Source organism: Bombyx mori, chromosome 9, assembly GCF_030269925.1.
Source record: "Bombyx mori chromosome 9, ASM3026992v2".
Classification (NCBI taxonomy): domain Eukaryota; kingdom Metazoa; phylum Arthropoda; class Insecta; order Lepidoptera; family Bombycidae; genus Bombyx; species Bombyx mori.
Genome location: NC_085115.1, coordinates 15,215,659 through 15,236,836, shown reverse-complemented (window position 1 = coordinate 15,236,836; position 21,178 = coordinate 15,215,659). Strand labels below are relative to the sequence as shown.

The 21,178-nt window shown below is 39.1% G+C and overlaps 2 protein-coding genes across 2 annotated transcripts in view; both read right to left on the bottom strand.

The window, feature by feature from the left end:
- NimB (nimrod B) overlaps positions 1-21,178 on the bottom strand; it is a 660,573-nt gene that overhangs the window by 138,681 nt on the left and 500,714 nt on the right. The gene's annotated exons all lie outside the window — the stretch shown is intronic.
- The window catches only part of LOC134199405 (angiotensin-converting enzyme), a 189,938-nt gene that overhangs the window by 67,928 nt on the left and 100,832 nt on the right, over positions 1-21,178 (bottom strand). The gene's annotated exons all lie outside the window — the stretch shown is intronic.

The following is a 21,178-nucleotide window of genomic DNA, read 5'->3' as shown; positions in this document are numbered from 1 at the left end:
TAATCACATTTGATATTACGATTGCGTAATTCTTGTATAATATCGTTCAGACGACATTACTGTCCACCAAGTAAGATAATATTAGTATAAATTATTCTAAATATAAATAGATTACATAAACGGTCTTTCTATAATCTAATCTAAATAAAAATCAAAAGAAGATGACTACAGTGCTATTAAATTATAAAATATGACAAACTAAGTATAATTGTTTAGAGATTGTGGTAGGACACCTTGTGAGTCCGCACGGGTAGGTACCCACCACCCTGCCTATTTCTGCCGTGAAGCAGCAATGCGTTTCGGTTTGAAGGGCGGGGAAGCCGTAGTACTGTTAAAAGTGAGATCTTAGAACTCGTGTCTCAAGGTGGGTGGTGGCATTTACGTTGTAGATGTCTATGGGCTCCAATGACTAACTATGTCTATAGAAAATATCATGATCAGTTGAGTATTTAATACGCAAAATCGGAGCAAAGAAAGGCACTATCGCATTTACAATTTTCGTTTGGATGTTATTACAACTGATATTTATTGCATTTTTATTAGTGTGAAAAACTTAATAAGTTATACGTCGTAATGCATCTTTGTTTTTCGGCACTATTGGTTCTAGCGTAGGTAAAAAAAACTATTTTTTTTTTGGTTGTGTTGCTTAGAATTACAATACTATATCTGTTTCTCTGATTCTGGCGACTACATTCCACGGTTACTACGCAGAAAATAAATAAAAAATATAATTTAATTATTTTTATCAAGTCCACACACTCAGTGCATCAGTTCAGATTAGCTATTTTATGTAATGTAGGTAATTATTATTTAACTAGCACACTATAGCTTTGTTGCATTTTTGATTAATATACATTGCATCAGGGATTAGCATCGACTTAATATAACATGACTTAGCCGATACATGGTCGGGTGAACATTGTGTTCCGGGTTTTTATTTTTATTGCTTACATGGGTCGACGAGCTCACAGCCCACCTGATGTAAAGTGGTACTGGAGTCCATAGACATCTATAACGTAAATGCGCCACCCATCTTGAGATATGAGTTCTAGGGTCTCAGTATAGTTACAACGGCTGCCCCGCGCTCCAAACCGAAACGCATTACTGCTTCACGGCGGAAATAGGCGGGGTGGTGGTACCTACCCGTGCGGACTCCCAAGAGGTCCTACCATCAGTGATTACGCAAATTATAATTTTGCGGGTTTGATTTTTATTACACGATGTTATTCCTTCACCGTGGAAGTCAATCTTTTTTTTTTTTTTTTTTTTTTTTTATGATTGAAGGATTACTGGTGGCCCGGAGGCCTTTCCAGTTTCACCAGGACAGGTGGGCGAGCAAAGGCTCAGCCAGGAGGGGTGGGATTTGCTAACAGCTACCCGAGCGCCTCCGAAGGAGACCTAACAGCTCAAGAGCAGCTGCTTCGCGAATGAATCTACTACCGGATCGGAATCGCGACCCGCTGAGAAGATCCGGCGAGAAACTCAGCGAGCTGATTCATGGGTTAGGTTGCACGGCGAACTCTTTGTCGAGTTCGACGAGTACGGTTACCGAGGTCCCTAAGCCTGCTCCTAGAGCTGAAGGCGTCTAGTGCGAAGGTTATTGGATCTGATGGATCCGTAAGGACGTGTCTAGGGCGTCGACGGTGACTGGCTCCTGCATGATCAGGATTCGGGGAGTAGTCAGCGGCGGCTACGATAAGGCGATTATCATGACGCATAGCCTTATCGAAGTAGCGTTCCGACGCTGACTTCATGTATTTCTGTATAGATTCGAGGCCCAGGTCGTCGTGTAGGTCAACGTTCCTCACGAACCACGGAGCTCCGACGGCTAACCTGCAAAAGCGGGATTGTAGAGATTGAAGGGTGTCTATGTGCGTGCGGGCCGCGTGAGCGAACACCACACTCGCGTAAGTCATGACGGGCCTTATGCAAGTTTTGTAAAGTGTCACCTTGTTCCGAAGGGACATTTTACTCCGCTTACAAATCATGGGGTAGAGTCTACCGAGAATAAACGCGGCACGGTCACGGACTGATTTTATATGCGGGCGGAATGTCATCGATGCATCCAGGGTAACGCCCAGGTACTTGACCTTCCTGGCCCAGGGTATGGATTGACTAAAGAGAGTAATCGGGGGTGTGAGATTCCTCCTCCTAATACGGGAGGAAATCCGTGTGGAGCTTCCCCTCTGAAAGAGCACCGCAGTACTTTTCGCTGGGTTGATGTCTATGCGCCATTTTCGGAACCACTGTCCTAGGGCTAGGGCTGCGCTCTGAAGCTTCTTCGCGATTAGGGACTTGTTTCTACTGGAATAGTAAACAGTCGTGTCGTCGGCGAATAAAGCTAAATGGGTCGGCGGCGACCGGGGAATATCGTTAACGAATAAGCTAAATAGGAGGGGTGAGAGGACAGAGCCTTGCGGGACTCCAGCTGTGAGAGGTCGTGGGGAGGAGCGGGTTCCCTCGACTCGATATCGAAAAGAGCGGTTCGACAAGAAGTCCCGTATGATGAGCACGAGACTATCCGGCACACCCATGTTGAATAGTTTGAAAATCAAACCGTTGTGCCAGACTTTGTCGAACGCTTTTGCGACGTCGAAGAAGAGAGCTCCCGTGTATAACGGTTTTGGTCGATTAAGCCCCACAAGAATGTGCTCCGTGAGGCGGTGCACCTGTTGAACGCATGAGTGATTTGTACGGAATCCGAATTGTTCATCGATGAGAATGCCCTTGGATGAGACGAAGTCTCTGAGGCGTTTGTAGAGCAGACGCTCATACAGTTTGCCTAGAGACATGAGGAGGCTAATCGGGCGGTAGCTCGTCGGATGATTTTTTGGTTTACCGGGTTTATGTATGCCGATAACGTCCGCTTCTTTCCACACCGCGGGAAAGATACAGTTCGCCATAGCGGCATTGAAAATAGATGCCAACATCACGATGAGTTGGACGGGTAGAAGTTTAATAACGCGGTTGGATATACCGTCGGAACCGGGAGCCTTGCGAGGACGTAGGTCTTTGATCAAGTCTTTAACTTCCATCGGGGTGACGGGTGGTAACACATCAGAGGGTGGCAAGGAGGCTCTGCGTTCTACCTCACTGTCTACTAATTCTACATGCACAGGGTCCACGGATTGAGTGCTGGGCGTGCACTGGGTTTGCAATGTATCGGCCAGCAGCTCTGCTTTTTCGTCATCATCGAACGCCGTGAGTCGGCCTGAGGGGCCTACGAGGGGGGGCATAGTTACTACCGTATCCGATTTGAGAGTACGAGCTAAGCGGTAGTAAGACCTTTGGGAGGGCGCGAGTCCTTCTAAGAAATCAGACCATCTGGCATCTCGGATTTCGGCGATGCGAGACTTTACGTCGCGTTGTAGGGCACGCATTCGAATACGATTTTCCGCGGTAGGATACCTGTCGTAGGCGCGTATCGAGGCGTTCTTAGCTCTAAGGAGTTCCCTAATATCGTCGGACAATTTGAAGCGGTGAAGGAAGTCCTCCGCTACAACTTGTTTCGATGACCTATCTAATGTCGAGGTGATGTGTGACGTTAAGATGTCTATGGCTTCAGCGGTATCCTGAGGAGACGGGGTAGAGTCCGGGCTAAGGAAGTCAATCGTGAACATTTGTTGAGTACGTATTTCATTAGAAAAATTGGTACGCGCCTGCGGGATTCGAACACCGGTGCATCGCTACATACGAATGCACCGGACGTTTTATCCTTTAGGCCACGACGACTTCTATGATCGAATTAATTATCGAAATAATTTTGAGACCTGTGGTCGTATTGAAATCAGTGATAATTATGAAGGAGTACGGTAAATTGAGCGAATGGATGTCTTAAGCGGCGCATTTTTCTCGCTAAAAAAAAAAAAAAAAATTTCGTTTTTACAGTTAACATTATGTAAGTTTTATCAAGTTATACTTCGGATATTTATCCAAATTTATGGACGAGAGGAAGAAATGAGGCAATATTTTTACGAGATCCCAACACATCATTATGTTTGTATATTTTACAGTTCCCGATTTTTCTGATAAATACTTTCGCACTAACTTAAGACGCGTTATATATTAGTCCACTGAGTTTTTCACCGGATCTTCTCAGTGGGTCACGTTTCCGATCCGGTGGTAGATTCTGCGTAGCACTGCTCTTACTAGGGCTAGTGTTAGCATCACTTCGGTTTGAGCCCCGTGAGCTTGCTTACATGTTAGGGTGAAGCTGAAATAGCCTCTCGAGGCTATCAGCATAGGTAGGAAAGAAAAAAAACGGTTTATAAACACATCAATATAAATATAACGATATTATAGTACTTAAGTTCATTAGCATCAGCAACTAACCACTGAGATTTAACAGTTTTTCCCCCTACCTATTCGTTAATAGCCTAGCTAACAGACTATTCCTGCTACTCCCGAACGGTTAGGTGAGTTCACGGATTCAACCTCAGAGAATTTGTTAACAATACCCCTAGCAAGAGTCGTGCTTCGCAGAATCTACCACCGGATGGGAATCGCGATACACTGAGAAGATCCAGCGAGAAACTCAGTGGGCTGGTTTTAACACTAGTTTTAATCGAACTAACTAATTACTCGCGATGCACTCTATTAATGGCGAAACCAGAAAAAGGCAAGTTGGGAACTTTTCACAAGAACTCGCAAATTCTTTGTACAGTCGCGAACAATAGTGCTGCCTACACTTAATTATATTATTGTTTGCATTTGTTTTTTTCGTTCGTATTGACCATTATGTATGCCGTTGGATTAATTATTTAGATACCTGTGAGAATTTTCTAGAAGCGTGTATTTTTAAAGATCACTAAATCAAACGCGCTGTTACGTCCATATTAAACGTAGTAGATGATAGAACATGAGATACATTTTTATTATTGCCTTCGGTAAGCGGAAATATCATATACCTAAGTATGAGCTTACCACTCACAATCAGAAATTTCTTTACACCGCACAGCAGTAGTATCGTATATCTCCAATATCAAAGTGCTCAAATCGGCATGATACGAAGATTATAATTTTTTTGTTATTGCTTAAATGGGTGGACGAGCACACAGCCCACCCGGTGTTAAGTGGTTACTGGAGCCCATAGACATTTACAACGTAAATGCCGCCACCCACCTTGAAACATGAGTTCTAAGGTCTCAGTATAGTTTCACCGGCTGTCCCACCCTTCCAGCCGAAACGCATTACTGCTTCACGACTGAAATAGGCAGGGCGGTGGTACCTATCAGTGCGGATAGTGCGGACCAAAACGTCCTACCATAAGTAGTAGTTAAAAAACAATGATTCGTAAATTTTTAAGGGCAAATTTCCAGTTGATCAGACGGCTGAATTTGGCGAAAATTACGGCGAAGGATTCCATCATCATCATTATCCTGCCCTTCTCCCAGTCACTTGGGGTCGGCGCAACATGTTTTCTCCTTCCATACTCTTCTATCATATACCATTTCTTCGCTCACACGGCGAAGGATTCCATATATATACAAATTCAAATTCAAAATCATTTATTTCAACTTAGATGTCAGCATAACACACTTGTTGAATGTCAAAATATAAATAACAATGTTAACTCTACCACCGGTTCCAAAAAAAGCCACAGTCCTGAGAAGAACCGGCGAAACAAACTCAGCGGGCCTTTTTTTTTGTTTTTTTCTCAAATATTTACTTTTTTTTTTAAATAAGTAAAAATATTTACAATAAACGAAAAAACAAGTCAAAAAATACAATTAAAAAATAATAATAATAATAATGAAAAATGAAAAGGCCAGGAGCGAACGCCTACATAATATGTATACAGGTCAAGTTAATAAATGCGTATCAAATGTCCATAAATGGAAAACCTTGGCTATATTCAAGCTTTTTTACATTTATTTTTCATTTACATTCATTCATCTTTTCTTACATATTAATTAATTCTAGTGGATTCTATTATTATTTTAAACTAATGTTTTTATTATAATTAATAATTATTAAAGGGGATTTTAATTTGTTGCAAAATACTCATGAAACGTATTCACTAGTGCTCAGGTCTCTCGATCAGATCAGACATCTACAAAAGGCAGCTTCGTTAAATCACGAAATCAAGTGGGGAAAGCCTATTTGGTTTAAGCGTCATTTTTCCAGCTTTACAAAAGAGCCATTAAACTTAATTGAAGTTCAATTAAGCATATCGAACCGTAGATGCTAATCTATACATCTATCCATATAAATAAAATTGGAGTGTCTGTTTGTAATATTGAAATAACCGCTTTTTACTACATGCATATGAATATATATACGGTACATACACCAAAATAACATTTTTTACAGTTTTTGTCTGTCTGTCTAACTGTCTGTTTGTTCCAGCTAATCTCTGGAACGGCTGGACCGATTTTGACGGGACTTTCACTGCTGATGATATAAGGAGTAACTTAGGCTACTTTTTAAACTAGCTTCGCCCCGCGGCGTCACCTGCAGTAATTGTCGTACCGCGGGAACAACATGGCGGGCTTCGCCTATCAATATTAAAATTTAATGTTTCCGAAGCGTAGCGAAGGCGGGTCGCTAGTACTAAATACATAAAATGCACCTTTAATTAAAAATATGTATGTCACTTAAACCAAACAGCTTTTCACGTCTCTATATAATCTTTATTTTTGCACGCCACTGTACGTGTATGTTGGTTTGCGAAAAAAGCGACAATGGTACAATGCAACTGAATGGGTGCATTGTTTCATCGTCTTATGCGCACATACGCAATACGTGTGGGGAAATGTGTGGTGTTCTTTAATAAATTCAGAGCAATGTTCTTTTTTGAAAAATATGTTAATTCATATTAACGTAATCGTCTGTTATATCTTAAACCCCACTGTGCGAGCCCACTGAGTTTCTCAGCGGATCTTCTCAGTGGGTCGCGCTTCCGATCCCGTGGTAGATTCTGCGAAGCACGACTCTTGCTAGGGTTCCGATTAGCAACATCGTCAGGTTTGAGCCCCGTGAGCTCACCTAAACACGCTAGGATAAGCTGAAATAGCCTCTCGAGGCTATCAGCATAGGAAGGGAACAAAAAAATAATAATGAGAAGTTGGACTCCCTGATAATAATAAAAATAAATAATAATGTTAATTTTAGATGCCCAGCGAAGCGGGCGAGTACGGCTAGTTATTTATAATAATAAAAACTGTATTTGTGTAAAATTAGCCACATTAATTGCATTTAATCACTAACACCCGTAGTTTCAACGAGTACTACATATTTTATACACACCGACTCCCACTGCAACGTGCTAAAGGTCAATGCACGCAGCGTACTATCGCCATCTATATTCGTTGGCAAGTAAATGTATTTTTGATACGCGCATATAATATTAGTTCGTGTGGAAAGAATTTTGTTTCGAACGGTGCTTTTAATTCCGTTTGTGACCGATAGGTGGTATTCATTTGAAAGATACAAAATAACGGTCGTTAAATTTAAATTACGGAATATTTTCAATTAAATTTCAAAACAATTATTAAATGTTGTTGGAATCGAACATTGGAAAGTGAGCTCTAGTTACATACGGAGTTGGTTTAGATTCAGGTTTAGGATTAGGTTTAAGATTAGGCTTAGAGATTAATAGTAACGCTGGTGTAGCCATGAAGCCAAGAATCGTAATGAAAATTAATTTAAAAATACAAGTATGCGATGGGTATTACTGCAAATACATAATTGCCTGGCCGTCTCTTAATCTTAGAAGCTGATGCAGTAGGAAATTTAAAGAGTCTGGCCTGGCAACTGCCGTCTTAGCTATTTCTAGCGTACATCATGTGTTTCTTGTGACGATATTGTTTTTGTTTTTTTGTAGACATTTCGGAAAGTTAAAATTTACTGTACTGTAGGAACCAGAGGCTGATTTACATACTTATTTAAGTTTAAATATAGAAATATGTATATAGATATTAGGCGAAGGAACTGTTTGTCAAGTCATTTAATACTCTAGAAATAAGAAAATAGACATATTTTTTGTATTTATTGCAAAGATCACGAGTTCACAGCCCACCTGGGCTTAAGCAGTTACCGGAGCCCATAGACATCTACAATGCGTCACCCACCTTGAGATATAAGTTCTAAGGTCTCAGTATAGTTACTTCAAACCGAAACGCATTACTGTTTCACGGCGGAAATAGGCAGTACAAACAACGGACATAACGGTATATAGCTCTTTTGCTTTTATTTATCTATATATTAATACGTGAAGCAAAAACTTTGTATCCCTTTTTACGAAAATTGCGCGGACGGAAGAGTATGAAATTTTCCACACTTATAGAGAATATAGAGAAGAAGTGCACAATGATAATATTTTTTTAAAATAATGCATAAAAGATACATTAAATCAATAAAGAAAACATTATACACACTACATACCATGTGTTTGACGCACACACGCACGCATACTATTTATTGTCAAACTTTTGTTCTTGACGTCTGTTGTCAAATTGAGAATAGATTAAATATTGTTTGTCTTTGTTAATATTTTTTATAGTGTAGTATAAAATAGAATCATAATAGTGTACAAACTTACAATTCCAATTAGTTATAGTCGAATTTCGACTACTGCGGGACCTCTAGTTTATATAAATACGACAATATGATAAAAGTATAGCAAAAATATTTAAAATCACTGTTATTTTTATAAATAACACTGACTTATCAGTACAATCATTCATTTAATTACCCTTCAATGTAGAAAAAGCACTCTTATTAACTATGTAGTTGAGAAGTTACATAATCTACCGTTCGAATTGGAAGATCAAAATCGATGTATCAATTTATCAAGCAAATCAGATCATGAGTTACTTAAATGATGTTTCACGTGAAGATATATTTAATCTTATTACGACATTTGCGTTTTGATAAACTCAGACGAGCATTAGATTATTGCTAGAGAAACGGATGTGTTTAAAATGTGATACCTAATTTATGTGTATTATCTATGAATATGATACGGATGTTGAATCTTTATCATAAACTAGCTGATCCGGCAGACTTCGTAGTGCCTCAATCGATAAATAAAAGACCTAAAGTTTTGTATAAAATAAACTTAAAACGACCAAAGGAATCTGTCTGACGGGGGACACGTCAAAGGAAAAACAAAATTGTTATTTTTATTTCATTCCGAGCATTTTCATATTTATCTACCTTTTAAACCTTCTCTGGACTTCCACAAATAATTCAAGACCAAAATTAGCAAATTTGGTCCAGCCGCTCTCGAGTTTTAGCGAGACTAACGAACGCAATTCATTTTTATATATAACTAGTCAGGTCATAAGTATTGTCACACACTAAAAACTTTTCTTTTAGAATGCTGGCCACAAAAAAGTTTATTGAATTCGAATTTCGAATTGTTCATGAAAATAAAAATGTATACTTTTAGAATTTTACTCATTTTTAAATATGGAGTGGACGCTTAAAGAAGACCGTGTTGCAGTTATTGCGTTGCATCGTTGCGGTTACGCGCCAATTCAAATTTTTAACATACTGAAAAATTTGAATATAACCAAAAGATTCGTTTATCGTACCATCAAACGATACAATGAAGACTCTAGTGTAGATGACAGGTCAAGAAGTGGTCGCCCTCGGTCTGTTAGGACTCCAGCAGTGATAAAAGCTGTGAAGGCGCGAATTCAAAGAAATCTCAAACGTAAGCTTGACATTATATTAACATTTCTTCTTTTCTTCTTTTCGATATGACATGACATATTTAGACATGTTTATTAATATTTCAACAAATAGTACTGTTTTATTATTATTATTTTTCAGAAAGGTAATCTTTTCTTAGCACTTTGGCTAGTCTGAACCACATCCACGGGCCTAAACCAAGTGAACGCAGCGTGTAGTAAGGAAAATTTATGTTGACGGTATGTTATTATGAGGGGCAATTTCGTTTTCGTCTATCTGCAAGAATTTCCTGACTATTCTACATGTATTCAAGATTGCGGCTTTTTGGAGATATTATTATTATTATTATTATTATTGTATTCCATTTTCGAGCCGATGAATTGCCAATGCTATGTACGCCATTGTTGTCACATGCATCAGGCCATAAATTAAATAGTTTAAATTTATTTTCAATGTTAGATGTTTGTGATGTGGCAGTACTTATGTAAATAAATAAATAAATAAGCAGAAACTGTTGGCTCTTCAGATGGGGTTAAGTAGAACCACGGTGAAAAGGGTGTTAAATGAAGACTTAGAGCTTCGGGCATATCGAAGAAAAACAGGACATCGTTTTAATGCTCGTCTAATGGACCTGAGACTGAAGAGATGCCGCGCTTTGTTGAAGCGGTACGCGGGAAAAAAATATTGGGAAATTCTTTTTTCGGATGAAAAATTTTTTACCGTAGAAGAGAGCTACAACAAACAAAATGATAAGGTGTACGCACACAGTAGTGAAGAGGCGAGCAACCGTATTCCGCGTGTCCAACGAGGTCATTTTCCATCCTCGCTCATGGTATGGTTGGGAGTTTCTTATTGGGGCTTAACAGAGGTACATTTTTGTGAGAAAGGTGTAAAAACGAATGCAGTTGTGTATCAAAATACAGTCCTGACGAACCTTGTGGAACCTGTTTCTCATACCATGTTCAATAACAGGCACTGGGTATTCCAACAAGATTCGGCGCCAGCTCATAGAGCGAAGAGCACACAAGACTGGCTGGCGGCGCGTGAAATCGACTTCATCCGGCACGAAGACTGGCCCTCCTCCAGTCCAGATTTGAATCCGTTAGATTACAAGATATGGCAACACTTGGAGGAAAAGGCGTGCTCAAAGCCTCATTCCAATTTAGAGTCACTCAAGACATCCTTGATTAAGGCAGCCGCCGATATTGACATGGACCTCGTTCGTGCTGCGATAGACGACTGGCCGCGCAGATTGAAGGCCTGTATTCAAAATCACGGAGGTCATTTTGAATAAACTTTAGTGTCATAAGAATCTATGTTTTGTTAAGTTCATTTTGGTATATGAATGGTTACATAATGAATAAACTTGCTTCAATTATTTTACATTAAACATGTGACAGAATTTATGACCATATTGTGAGACCACATGGGGAGAGATCTTCTTCTTCTAGTCATTATCCCACTTTATGGGGTCAGGGCAGCATATCCACTTCATCCATTCAGGCCTATCACACGTCATCATTTCACTCAAACACTTCTCTCGCAGATCCTATTTCGTACAGTCGAACCAATCCTTGTTAGAAGAGGACGTCGGGAACTGATCACACCCCTGTATATCTCTGGTGCGAAGTCCAGCGTTCCAGTTTGAAGAGTGGGATGCCGTTAAACAATAGAATTGTAACTTCATCAACCTTTATTCGAGTGGATGGCTGAATTCATTGCCATTTATATCATCATCATCATCATGGTTCCAAGCCGGTTTCGGCAACAACGACCAAAATTTTCTGTTCAATAACTTAAAAGCTAGTGGTCGCGCCTCTCATGCGCTCTAATACTAGGCTGCACTAAAAGTATCGGGAATGGAATATTTCCACTGTTCCTGTCATATTAAAATCTTTTTAATTGAAAACTCCCTGGTTTTAAAAATCGAATATCATTTATTTATTTAAATAAAGATTCTCGGTCTTGTCACGAGGTTTTGTCAAACTTGTTTAGTCGTTGAGAAAATGGAATTGACTCGAGAAAATTCACGAGCGATGATTTATTATGACTTTCGAAGTGGTTTAACACAAAAACAGTGTGTTGACCGGATGATTTCTGCATTTGGTGATGAAGCCCCATCCAAAACCACAATTTATCGCTGGTTTGCTGAGTTTCAACGTGGACGTGTCAAGCTCAGTGATGATCCCCGTCAAGGTCGTCCAAAAACTGCAGTCACCCAAGAAAACGTTGATGCTGTGCGTAAGCTGATTGAGGAAGATCGGCATGTGACATACCGCGAAATTCAGGCAACTTTAGACATTGGCATGAGTCAAATACAAATAATCTTGCATGAACAATTAGGTGTAAAAAAGTTGTTTTCCCGATACCGCATTCGTTCTGTGAAGAGCAAAAAGCGGCTCGCGTTACTTGGTGCGTCAGAAATCTCGAAAGTTTCCACGCAGGATCCTCAAATGCTGTATACAACATTGTATTAGGTGACGAATCCTGGATATATGCATACGAACCCGAAACAAAAAACCAGTCACGAGTTTGGGTGTTCGAAAATGAGTTAAAGCCAACAAAAATTGTTCGTTCACGGAGTGTTGCAAAAAAAATGGTGGCCACGTTTGTCTCCAAAACCGGCCATGTTACGACTATTCCTCTTGAGGGACAAAGAACGGTTAATGCAGAATGGTATGCTAGCATTTGTTTGCCACAGGTCGTTTCTGAACTCCGTAAAGAGAACTGCACCCGCCGCATCATCCTCCATCACGACAATGCGAGTTCTCACACCGCGCACAGAACAAAAGAGTTTTTAGAGCAAGAAAACATAGAATTATTAGACCATCCGCCGTACAGCCCCGACCTAAGCCCTAATGATTTCTATACTTTCCCTAAAATAAAGAATAAATTGCGTGGACAGAGATTTTCATCACCTGAAGAAGCTGTGGACGCCTACAAAACGGCCATTTTGGAGACCCCAACTTCCGAATGGAATGGTTGCTTCAATGATTGGTTCCATCGTATGGAAAAATGTGTCAAATTTCGCGGAGAATACTTCGAAAAGCAATAAATACATTTTTAAATAGTAATGTTGTGTCACTTCGTTAATTCCCGAAATTTTCAGTGCCGCCCTCGTACTACTATGGTAGCCTATCTTGTTCTTAAGCGTGCGCAAACAGAAGCTACACGTAAGAACACCACCCACGAAGTTGTAAAAAATGGTGGAGGCGGTCTATTTTTCAGTTTATTTCGTCTGTCGTCCAGTTCGCGCCTCCTGTCGTTTTCAAAGACACGCACGCCCTGCTGTACCAAGCGTCTCCACTCCAAGCGGTTCTGTGCTTGGGCCTCCCAACGAGGGGCCTGCCATTTAAATAATTTCTTTAAAGGTAGGTGCATTTTAAGCTCGAAGCTCCGTCTTGTTCTTCTTCCTTGCGTTTCCGGGTTTGCCGGGGTCCGCTTTCCTACTAAAACTCCTCCACTTTGTCTAGTTTTCGGCATCCTTCTGGTTGAGGTTATTCTCCTCCATATCCGCCTTTACCACATCCAACCAACGTTTCTTGGGCCTACCGCGAGAAGCTCAAAGTTCCATAAAGAGGAATATTTTTTTAGCAAGAATATTTTTTTATTATTGTGTTATCTTACGAATTTCCTGTCCAGCCATATTATTACAGTTCATTCTAAAAAAAAAGGGCAACCGTTGTACTGTCAAACTGAGACTTAGAATTCGTGACTCGTGATGGGTAGTGGAATTGAGTTTCTCGCCGGATCTTCTCAGTGGATCGCGATTCCGATCCGGTGGTAGATTCTGAGAAGCACTGCCCTAGCTAGGGCCAGTGTTAGCAAATTCTCTCAGGTTGAACCCGTGAGCTCACCCACCCGTCCGGGCGTAGCTGGAATAGCCCCTTAAAACTACCGAATAGGTATGAAAAAAAATAATTTTTTTTTATTGCTTAGGTGGGTGGACGAGCTCACAGCCCACCTGGTGTTAAGTGGTTACTGGAGCCCATAGACATCTACAACGTAAATGCGCCACCCACCTTGAGATATAAGTTCTAAGGTCTCAGTATAGGTACAACGGCTGCCCTGCCCTTCAAACCGAAACGTATTACTGCTTCTACACTAAATTCTACACTATACTCATGAAGGATCAACTTATTTAAATTGCAGTATTATGAATAAACAGATGTAGAGTTAATAACAAACTCTATCGAAGTATGATTAAAATATATTTATTTAGAGTCAATCCTCATGCCCATAATTTATGTAAATATTATTATTAAAGTATATACAACGATTTTAATTTGAAGGCAGAACCAGGACGATATCTGAAAGTATATTGGGTAAGGAAATTTATATATTAAGCTATTGCATAGCTTTTATCGCGGGCTTTGAGCGCGGCGATCGAATCAAGAAATTCCGTAACGAAAATAAAACATAGCACCTCACTCCGCCTACCATAGAGCTCGCGTTCAACATATTCACACGTTGCGCTTGTGTAGTGTTTGTGAATAAGCGCGCGGCGTGACGTCGCGCTGCATGCGCATCATGAAAAGTCTGCCCATCTCTCTCTCGCGCGGTCTAGCTTATGATTGTGAAGGGGACAGTTTATGTTTTGCTTTTGTTAATGTTTAAAAACATAGCGTGGTTTTATTTTATTATTGTTTTAAAATTAAATATTTATTGTCTAATTATAATTGCATAAGTTAATAAAAAAATGTGAGCCGTTACGGGACGCCTGGCAGATGTGAAACATCGACATTATTTTGTAAAAGTAATATGCAGAAAAGAACAGATTGTGATAGGAACTAAATATGTCATAATGATAAAATAAAATATTACGAAAAAATAATTTGTTTTCAAGTAAAACACAGGTTATGTGTACTGTAGTAAACAACACTGTATACACTACGGAGTATACACTATAGGTATCCGAGCTCAGTGTAGCGAGAGAGTTGGCTTAACGCCGGATCGAGTGGGAGAGAATCGCACAGTCGATTGCGCATGGCGACGCGTCGCCACATCAACACACTACTGCATATATATAGACTGTATATATATACCAGAAATCGGTTTTACGTGCGGCTATAGATGTTTCACATCAAAAGGAAGTATAACTAAAGAGTGTTTGGATTTTTCGGCGAAAGCTAAAAATTGATGAGGACTGTATATCTTACAAGGAAACATTTAAAAACTATCTTCTGCACGTAACAAAAGAAACTTCTGTATACTGTAGTTGCAAGGCAAAATACGAAAGTTACGCAACGTAAGTTTAGAATGTTATAGATATAATTTGGGTTTTGGATCTCTTATTTTGTATTTTGCTACACTTATTACGTTGTTGTTTGTGCCTTTCACGAGAGCATACGTGTACAACACTTGTGAGGTAAATGTATGTATGAAAAGATGAACTTGTCGGTTTGTTTTGTATTGGAACAGCAGTAGTAGCAGTAGTGGCACCAGCAGACTTGAAGGCGTTGCGCGACGAACGACGAATGAGACTCCGAAATTTCTTTTTTGATTTTTTTTTATCCTAGGCTGATGGTCTAGATCAGTGATTTTCAACCACTGTTCCGCGGCACTTTTGTGTGTCGCCAAATTTCAAAAGTGTGCCGCCAAATTTTGCAAATATATAATAATGTTAATATTATTAAATTATATCATTTTAAAAGAAAAATATTTTAAACATGAATATATATTTAAATCCAGAAAAAAAAAAGTATATTTTAGTTTATTTCGAATATTAAAATTTTTTGATAAACTATTTATGCAGTGTGTTGTAGTAAGTAAATAATTTTTATCTTTTTTTTTTTTGTATGCCGCCAAATTTTGAAATCGTTAAATATGTGCCGCAACAAAAAAAGGTTGAGAATCACTGGTCTAGAGAGACCATACCAGAACGCGATCGGCTATCCGCACAGCTTTCATTGGTATGCTTAATGCGAGTTTTTTAACGTTCTCGATAGCGTAAGAGTTAACTCAAATTTGAAAGTCCGTATTCATATTTAGTGACCCCGGATACAGATGATGTGGTCTTATGGTGTGTTGTCATTGCTGTTCGGGGTCGTCAGCAATATCAGGGGCAGGGTTAAGTCTCTGCTCTAACGTTGAGAGCTTTTTTCATTGTTTTTAATATAGGCAACCGGACCCGCAATCCGTTGTCTAGCTTTAAACCGAGCTTAGGCTGAAAGCTTTTTTTGTAATTCTAAACTAAGAGTAAAAGCGGTTTTTTCAATTTTCTTTGTAAATATTACAATTCTTTAAATGTAATTTGAGTAAAGAATGTGCGCATTGAATAACTTTGGACGATGTCTTCTCACGCGTAGCTAATGCAGCGTCGAAATGAGGCATATACGAGTGTCGTCTATCAAACTGTACTATTGACCGGATGTGACGTAAATATAATTAATTGTTCACAACAGAATTCCTGAATAATACTAGTTTTACGTTAGCCAGAGGTCGTTGAGTATCCGTACTGATGCAAACGGATGCAATCATTCGACAGTTCGTGTTTGTTAACGTTAAATATTACCGCAATCCCTTTGAGTGTTCGATAAACAAAAATGATCTTTAACTAGTTGAACCTAAGTGTCAAGTTTTTCGTAAATAAAACGTCATTTTCAAATATTTATAATTGGTGTTTTCTTGAACATGACTTAGTTGTGACAGCACGTTAGATTCACAACATTTTTTTTTTTTTTCGGGTAGAGGGCCGAACCTCCTACGAGGTCCCCACGCCTAGGGGGCGCGCGGGGTATGTGAGACTTAACGATCTGCAGGTGTTGAGAGCAGATCGCGGGCCCAAGGATTTTAGGGCCCACCCACTAAACGACTCCCCTGCACTCTTACACCCGACGTCCAATCTCCGTCCGGGGTCAGAACCTGGACAGAGTAGGGGGGTTCCCGCGGTCAACACTACAACCAGACACGGGGCGCCACCCCGAGGACGCCCGACCAACGACGTCGGTCTCCGCGGTACGGCGGCCCTTAATAATAATAACATTAATAATAATAATGAATAACATTCACCGAACTTAGCCTTCATTTACATTGTTACATGAAGTCATTCATTAAAATAAACAAAACAATATAGGAAAAGTTTTCATAATGAATATGTTTTTATGTACGTTTGTTTGCTTGTAACTGAATTTTTGATTGTTATTTTATGACATATTATTATAATATACTAATATTATAAAGAGGAAAGATTTGTTTGTTTGTTTGTATTGAATAGGCTCCGAAACTACTGAACTGATTTGAAAAATTCTTTCACTGTTTTGAAGCTACACTATTTCCGAGTGACGTAGACTATCTTTTTAGAAAAATTAGGGATTCTTACTAAAACTCCAATAATGTAACCCAAGGTGTAAAAAAAACCTTTAAAAATTACCTAAAATATTCGTTACATCGCGTGCCCTGCAAAAACTATTGATGATAGAATAAAATAATGTACTACGACTTTATAGAACACATTATTATTTACAAAAAGTCTCGCGACAGCATATAACTGACTATTATAGTTATACCGCAATAAGTGTTCTTTTATTTTAAGAAATAAAACAACGTCAAATATCGTTGAAATTTTTGTTAAAGACCCGAGCGAAGCCGAAGCGGGCCGCTTGTATTATTATAAGAAAATAAAACGCGTAAGAAAAACGACAATATAATCATTTATAACTATGAATATGTATCAACAGGATAGTACTAATACCAGACTATTAATTCGCCATTGAAGCGTGGTTTTTATAGTTTTTATGCTACAAATATTCTTTTCATATTATAAGAAGGAAACCGCACTCATATAAAATGGAAACTCCAGAACCAGAATCAACCCGTTTATTTTTTATTACACATTTATTGTTGGTGGTAGGACCTCTTGAGAGTTCGCACGGGTAGGTACCACCGCCCAGCCTATTTCTGCCGTGAAGCAGTAATGCGTTTCGGTTTGAAGGGCGGGGCAGCCGTTGTAACTATACTGAGACCTTAGAACTCATATCTCAAGGTGGGTGGCGGAAATTACGTTGTAGATATCTATGGGCTCCAGTAACCACTTTATACAAGGTGGGCTGTGAGCTCGTTCAACCATTTAAGCAATAAACAAAGTCAAATTTTTGCATGATATCAGCTGGAAATTACCGACTTCGACTACGCGTTAGGGCTGAAAGCTCTCTGACAGATGATGTGATAGAGCTCGACCAATGTATCTGAGGACGAAGAGGGCGCATTTATTGCGGAGTGCAACTCCATTTCTCAGCTTAGGTAATAATAATAATAATAATGTATGTGTATATATATATTATATGTGTGTGTGTGTGTGTATTTGTATGTATATATATTGTTTTGTATCTTGTAATATGTATATATTATTATATGTAATGTTTACTGTATGCACTAACTAGGTTTGTGTTCGTAATTCTTCTTTTTGCGGGCCTACTGGAAGAGATTTCAACATGAAATAAGTAGTGCCCTTGTACTCTTTATCCTTATTGTCGCGTTTCTTTTAACAGCTGTGTGTACAAAATATATTAAATAAATAAAATAAAATAAATAATATTGAGACATTCATCTCGTTACTTGAGGTGAATAACGCCATTAGCACTGATCTCTATGAGGCCCTTAAACCAAGCAGTACAAAAATATTCATGTATGATGATATTTCGCAAAAACCAAATTGCCATTTATTTATTCATTATACTTTTTTGGATGTAGCAATCAGGATTATAGCGTGTTATAAAATGTTACGTAGATGGTGAAACCGCGATTCTGACACTCCCAGGTTTGATGCATAGCTATTTCGAAGCGTTAAATTATACATTTATTTCTGTATTGGGATGCGTCGATTTTGATTTTTTTTTGTTTCACACGAGCGTCCTTCAAAATGCAACGATTTGCTAATTTTAATATTGCAACGCTTATTGCAATTCAATATTGCAAGTTTTTTTTATGTATATTGCGTACCAAAGATACGGTACATCTTTCCGATACTCAATCAAGGGAGTAAATTAACCCACAGACACAAGCCCACTGAGTTTCTCGCCGGATCTTCTCAGTGGGTCGCGTTTCCGATCCGGTGGTAGATTCTGGGAATCACTGCTCTTGCTAGGGTTAGTGTTAGCAACGTCGTCAGGTTTGAGCCCTTTGAGCTCACTTACTTGTTAAGTTTACACTGAAATTGCCTCTCAAGGGCATCAGCATAGGTAGAAGAAGATACTTATAGTGTGAACACCGATTAAAACCTGAGCTTGTAGTCCTAGCTTAAAACAACTTCAACTAAGCCGCTACGATGATACAGATATTTTGAATATAATAATTTAAGTTTTATTATTTAGCATGTCACAGGTCGCGTCAACCAAAAGACAGTTTTGAACTTTTTTAACTTAACCTTACAGTCTGCTTTCAATCTAATATTATTAATCTTAACAAAACTTAGCATCTAACAATAATAATAGCTATTCAGAAATGAAATAAGCGTTGCAGTCCACTAAGCTTGTCCGGTACATTATACGGTTACTGGTGGATCCGACAAACGTTGTCCTGTAAATCTTGTCTTAAATCCGAAAATTTCAAGTTTTTATTATAAATCTTTAATTAATTATTATTTTTTGAAGATGACCGAATTGTGAATCTAAGCTATTCTCGAACTCACGGGACTACACACAAAAAAATTCATCAAAATCGATCCAGCCCTTTAGGATGAATTCACTAACATACACACTGACCGAAGAATTATATAATATACATTAAGATATTAAATGTTTTCAACTTACAATTTGAATTCTTTTTAGACAAGATAAATACAAAAAAATCCGTAAAAAAACTAGTAGTTTGCCAAAAAAATAACCGGTGTTGTCTACTCTTGAAATATCAAGAAATACATGCAAGATGTTATTAACAGCAATTAAAATTATACGTGTTAAATTGCTATAAACCTTACTGTATTTCCTCAAACAAACATGACAGAAAATAAGTTTATCATTTAAATCATTTTTAATTTAATTATTTCGTGAAGGTCACTAGAACCCAAATATGGATTGGGATCGCATTGCCAATCTCTGCTACGAAGCGATCTTACATTTCAGTTTGGGTAGAATTTCTATGGACACAAATCGATTGAAACTTGACGCCTCTACTTGACCCAGGATACAAATATTACAGTATTTACAGGCTTTGGTGAATGCTAAGCATCAAGCGGGCCATCTGCTCAATTCACTTAATCTATACAAATGAATAGCATTGAAGTGTCTGTTTGTAACATCAAATTACTTAAGCATAGATAAGATGAATAGGTTTATTAAGAAAGTAAATAAGGTTGTTAAAAAAATATAACTTCAAATTTTTAGCCCACATTATGTTTTTTTTTTTTTTTTTTTATTGTTTAAATGGCTGGACGAGCTCACAGCCCACCTTAAGTGGTTACTGGAGCCCATAGACATCTACATCGTAAATGTGCCACCCACCTTGAGATATAAGTTGTAAGGTCTCAGTATAGTTACAACGGCTGCCCCACCCTTCAAACCGAAACGCATTACTGCTTCACGGCAGAAATAGGCAGGGCGGTGGTACCTACCCGCGCGGACTCACAACAGGTCCTACCACCAGTAAAACCCAAACGATGTCTGTTTGTTTGTTTGTTCTTTGCTATTATTGGACTTTTATTTTGGACCTTGGACTTATTTTGACACTGAAATTGGCATCTTACATATAAGCAGTAGCTGAAATTACTTTAGATTAGATTTCGAGATTATTTTAGAAAAAAAAAACCAGTAATATCAGAAGCAGAGCTAAGCGGCTGCCCATCACTAAGGATTCCCCTTAAACCTCGTTTAAAGACACACCGTGGAGCGAAGTTCATACTAAAATCGGATTGTTGGCATCTGTTTATTTCAAAAATAAATAACAACCACAGTACAGTGTCTTTTATACGTGCTGTAGTTATTTAGATATACTATTATATCAGTGGGAGTGAATCTAAGATAAGGAGAGTTTCCCGACAAGTAACATTTTTTTTAAAAGCATAGGGTTGCGGTACCCACTTAGCACGGCGATTTTCTCCTGTGGAAAAAAAAATCGTGGTTGCCGCTAATTACTTATCCGACCGCAACCGGGAAAGACAAAGCCACCATCGCCAGAAACATGTCTTGTCGGATCCCCCGGATTCACTCTCGGTGCTTTTAAGACCCTCAAGCACCGGTCACTGTCCTCGTCGAACTGGTCGACTACGACGAAGGGCTCGACTAGCGAACTAACCCATAGATAAAGACAGCCCACTGAGTTTCTCGCCGGATCTTCTCAGTGGGTCGCGATTCGGTGGTAGATTCCGCGACGCACTGCTTTTGCTAGGGCTAGTGTTAGCAAATTCTCTCAGATTAAGCCCGAGAGCTCACCTACTTGTCCGGGCGTAGCTAGAATAGCCTCTTAGGCTACCAGCGAATAGGCAGTGAAAAAAAATATGGTACTCTCCCGTGCCGGCGACACCGGCGACCGTAACCCACCACTAGAACCCGATGACGCTTGCTCGTTGAACGCTAACCCTAATTTCGGGTTTTACCTACGACTA